General features: G+C 50.7%; 1 protein-coding gene across 3 annotated transcripts in view; it reads right to left on the bottom strand.

Moving 5' to 3' along the window:
- Nucleotides 1-891, bottom strand: part of LOC102014880 (apolipoprotein L2-like) — a 13618-nt gene extending 12727 nt beyond the window's left edge. For all 3 annotated transcript variants that reach the window (XM_013511669.1, XM_005379145.2, XM_005379146.2), the window contains exon 1: nt 782-891. The gene's annotated coding sequence lies outside the window, so the exon portion shown is untranslated. The remainder of the gene's footprint in view (nt 1-781) is intronic.
- Nucleotides 892-5173: the final 4282 nt, after the last annotated feature.

The following is a 5173-nucleotide window of genomic DNA, read 5'->3' as shown; positions in this document are numbered from 1 at the left end:
AGCTAACCATCCAACCAGAAGAGAGCACAGAATAGAGTCCAAGTTACAAAGCCGCCATGATGCTGGGGACACCACTCTGCAACCTGCCCCTCTCGGTGCCCACATCCTGCCATGATGCCTGTCCCAGCACGCAGCACAGCCTCTGCCTTCTTCCTCCCTCCCCTACAGGCTGAGCCAGAGGACTAGTGAGGGCCATGGATGCAGGCCTGCCATCTACCTGCTCAGCCACCTGCCCTGGGCCTCAAATAGCTCATTCTCCTCCCAGGGTGTTGATTTACCTGTAGGGCCTGGCACAGAGCAGGTGCCCAGGGATAGTGTGGTAAAATAAGCACTGGGCTCCTTCTATCTGAAAAGAAACCCTCTTTCCCCATGCACCTCCATAGCAGTTCCAGCCTAAGAGTGACCAAGCCACAAGGACAGGTGGGCTCTGGGTTCTCTGGCCTCCTCCACCTCCTTTGGTTCCTCCATATTTTCAAAAGCTCTGGCTACTACCGTAGCTACCTCTTATCAGGGTCTTCTGGCCAGGTCTCACCCAGCTGAGCTGGGCCCAGGGGAGCTTTGTGACCCATCTGTGTGGTCTTCTTCTCTCTTCTGTTAAGGTCCTAGGGAGGGGCACAGTCAGACAAACCTGGGCACAAATCCAGCCTCTACTGCTGCTGAACTGTGGAATCTGGGGCCCAATCCCTAGCTCCCTGAGCTCATCTATGACCTAGAGACACTACTGCTACTCTTGCTTCCCTAACTTGCCAAAAACTCCGCCTCTGTCAGTGTTGGGACTCACCTTAGCCTTGCTAAGCTGTATGGATCCTGTCGCAAGCTGTGGACAGAGTAGTAAGTACAGGCGTCCTCCGGGAAGAGACCCAGGCTACGTATACCGAACCTGAAACTCAGAATTTCTAAGCAGCTCTTGCTTATGCAACTTCCTACTGGGCACCACCCTCACCGCACCCTCCTTGTTGATCCATGGGGAGGAGCCAGTTCAGACGTCACAAGCCAGGTGCTTCCAGCCAGCTCACCTTGGCTGGGTGAAGAAAGACCAGCCAAGTACAGATTGGAGGACCCTCCAATCACCATGCCCCTAGAGATTGTAATCAGCTTCATCCATTGCATACACCCACTCCAGCACACCTGCTTCTCTGTCCCCTTTCACCATCAGCACAGCTCCCACAGGTCCTGCAGCCTGCTGCATGCTTGGTGGATGCCTCCTGGGGATATCCTGCTAATGGACTGGGGGGAGGGCAGCACTGGGGATGGAACAAGGGCTTTGCAAATACTGAACAAGCGCTGTACCACTGACCAATCGGTGCTCCTAGACTTTTACTTTTGAGGGGGTCTTCCTGCAGAGCACCTCTTCACCCCTGGAGCTGTCATGTGTGGCCTCCTCTGAGTCCCTCCAATATCTCTGACCAGACTCCACTGCCCACTTCTCTCCTCCCAGCTAGTGCCAGTGTTTGACCCTAAACCCCGTCCTTTCTCCCTCTCAGAACCAACACGAAGGCCAAGGACCTGCTGAGCAATGAAAGAGGCTTTTATTCCTGCCTGAGAAGTGGGAGACAGACTCCAAAGCCATCTTCTCAACCTGATAGGGGTGGGGAAGTCAGAAGTGTGAGGTGTAGAAAATGAGGATGGGGAGAGGGAAATCACTGACTCCTTTTCTGGGATGGGTTGAGATTGTCCTGGAACTTGGGCACCACCTCTTTTCACTTTGTTGATGGCTCTTTGGAGCCATCCCCATGGCCACTGTCAATGGTCACCTACCTGGGAGGGGGAGTTATTCAGCATGGGAGAGGGATTAGAATGAGGGGAGAGGTTGCCGCGTGGTCACACTCACAGCCACCTCAGGTGCCACCAGTTTCAGGTAAGGAAGCACCTCTGGCCCACAGGCATCTTGTCTTCAAAGATAAATAAGAATAGGCAGGGTAGAAAATCAGCTAGCTCGGTGGGTAGTAGAAGGCTGGGGCAGAGGAGCACTAGGGCACCTTTTGGGGAAGGGCCACTACCCATCCAGCCTAGTGAGTCGCACAGCTGAGTTTCAGGGGAATTCTGTGCTTCACCCCAGGGAGAAGATGCCGGGAGAGCTGGGAGGGGGACAGACCCCACAAGCCAGCCTGGGCCTGTTCTGCAGCGGGCAAATGTCAATGAGGCCTCACGCTCACACCCCGTCCATGAAGGAAGGTCAGTGAGTGACCACACAATAAAGCTTGCATGACTTTTACTGCTCTTTGATTACACTGGTATTATAATTCCCTGAAGGGCTAGATTTTTCCTTTGTGTGTAAAATAGACAGATGATAACTGTACATATGGATGGGGTCTGATTCTGCAAGTGAGGAAATTGAGGTAAAGAGAAAGTTTGGATTTCAATGGGAAACTCAGGAGAAGCCAAAGCTCAACCAATTTGACTTTGGTACATTTGACATTTGTGGCCACCGTTCTTTTTCTAAAGGCTTTTTGTTTTACTTGTCTCTATTTTCTGTAACCTCCCTTCCCCTGATTCTTCCCTGTTTCACTAGCAGGGCTTTAACTTAACAGCCACACAAACACACAGTAAGATGCAGGACCTGTTATAGACCCACAGGAGCTCTGGCCCCACCATGTGGATCCCCTCATCAGCAAGAACCAGAGGACCAGACCATCTTTGACAGGTTGAACATGACATTGTGGTGGAGCCTTGAAAATGAGCTGCAGACTCAGCTCAGACATTTCATCACTTTCATCACTGTCTGATGCAAAGTGTTTAAGTAGAAAATAGTTCATTTGGCTTAGAATTTAAGAAGTTTCTATCCATAGTTGGCTGGCTCCAAGGCAGGAATATCATGGCAGAAGGGTGTGGACCAAAGCGTCTAAGCCCTCAGCCAAGCAGCAGAGAGCAAGAAACAGCCAAGAGAGAAGAAGCGCTGGGAGCAGGATACACCCTTAAAAGGAGCTCTCCCAGTGACCACTTCCATCCTAAGGGCCATTCCACTATGAACCCATCTATGGCATCCAGGACCCTGTCATAGCTCTAGGCTCCATCTCTGAGCATCATTGCTTTAGTGATGAGGCCTTCAATGCAGGAGTCTCTGATGGACACTACACACTTAAACCATGACAGACAGAGAATGTGTTCCATGCCCACAGCCCCTGGTGACCAGATACAGAGTGGAAGGGGCCACCGCCTGTCCCAGCTGTCAATAGCCAGCCTACCAGCTACCAGCCTCGTGTGCCCGACAGTCCTAGTGTCTTTCCTCAGATGGGAAAATCAAGCTTGGATAACAAGTATCAATTTCAGGAAAGTTTAGACCTAAGTGTAATGATTTCAAAATCAAATCCATAATCTTAACGTGTTTGTGTTGAGGTCAATATCAATGTGTGTTTATTTCTTCTTTATTTTCACACAGGGACTTACTATGTTGTCCGGGCTGCCGTCCTCCTGCTTTGCCAGGTGATCTCTCCCTGTCACAATCACTCATGCTGCCATTTGTCATGTGATACAGGCACAAAGGCCTCAGCAGAGCCTGCATCATGCTGTGTGGACCTCAGCTTCCACAACTTCAAGTGAAGTAAACCTGTGTCACCAGTCTCAAACATTCCACCAAAATAAGAGACAGGTGACTAACATAAGCAGTGGAGGACAGATGAGTATGAGTCAGGAGCAACCCTGGGAAGGGGGCAGCATCCTTTGGCTTGGCCCAGAGCACACTGAAGGATGGAGAGGATGCAAGGACTGTTTATCTGCAAGGGACTTTAGGTCAGTAACCCCTGAACTTCCAGCCATGAAGCCCCAGGTCCGCTCAGAGGATGGGTCAGGCAGCCTGGGCCCTGCCCACCCTCTGCTGGTCCGGTACAGAAGTCCTAGAAGCCAAGGATGAAGCCTCACTGGAGGAGGGGCCAAGCCATAAAAAGGTGAGAGGATAGGAATGCTGACAAAACACAAATGGAACCCTTTTATCATGTGTGGGTTGAGAACACACATAGTCATTATGAGTACTTGAGTGTTCACATTTGAATGCCCTGAGCCAAGAGATTTTAAATTAGGACTGCAGAGGGCATGAAGACATAGGTTTCCAACACCTTGTCAGGTGCTGCTGCCACCACTGGACCAGTGTCTCCACTCTGAGAAGCACTGGCTACACCAAGGCAACTCTTATCTAAAAAGTATCTTCATGGTTAAAAAGTAAACAGCTAAGGATAAGAATAGAAAATTAGAAAGAACAATGAGTGGCCAGTCCCCTCATTAAAGAGTCAAAATGCAGGATAAAATAAAATAAAGAAAATCATTTGCTACCAGTTTAAGAATAAGTAGGTCATTAAGGAAACAAAAAAGATGGCCATGGAAACATGGGCAGGAAGATTGTGTAATTTCGCGTGTGATGATGGGTGCTCCCAGCATGGTCTCATGTGATACACTGGGGACTGGGATTAGAAGAAGATGCTATTAGTGCCGATCAGTCTGTCTGCTGTCTCAGATGACTTCTCTCCTATTTTGCATCTCTTTGCCTAGCATTATGGATCCTTTTTCATCATCTACTTTCTGATTCACTGACCCTCGTTCTTCCCCCACTGATAAGCACTAGGCATCAGCAACTCCTGTGCTGATGGCTGTGTGCTCTCTCTTCCTGGGAGTCCTGCTTTCTGCCTTCCCCTCCTGCGTCTACCTCTGCACAGGCACAGCCTTCCCACCCAACCTCCACACTTGGTTACCTCTTCCTCCCAGGATAGAGAAAGATGAGCCCTGTGGCAAGGGACAGAGATGGTGCGTTTAGATGAACCACTCAGGCACGTGAGTACGCAGCTTGTCCTGGGACTGGTGCTGAGGACGTCGCTGTGGTGACTCAAAGCCTGCCCAACTCGAAGGTCTGGACAGATTAGGTAGAAGGCTCTCCTGGATGCACCAATCAGCCCCTCCCGGCCACCTTGTCCCCAGACGGACACCACAGACGCAGCTCAAAGCACATGGTACTTTTATTGTGACGCTCAGTGGAAAATACCTGGAAACCAGCTTACTGTAGTGGTGACAGCTGCAACACATGCTAAGACACTTTTATTATATAAAAGTGTGGGTTGGAGCCCGCCGCGCCTTGCGCCCAGGCAGCGAGTTCTCCGGGAGAGGCAGGGCTCCTGGGTCCGAGAGTGGGCCGGACTCATACCACCGCGATTCCCAGCCGAAAAGCACACAAAGAGCCAGGTAGGCC

The sequence above is a fragment of the Chinchilla lanigera genome, unplaced genomic scaffold (assembly GCF_000276665.1).
Source record: "Chinchilla lanigera isolate Chin_1 unplaced genomic scaffold, ChiLan1.0 scaffold00012, whole genome shotgun sequence".
NCBI classification, from domain to species: Eukaryota; Metazoa; Chordata; class Mammalia; order Rodentia; family Chinchillidae; genus Chinchilla; species Chinchilla lanigera.
This window is presented reverse-complemented; position numbering and strand designations above follow the sequence as displayed.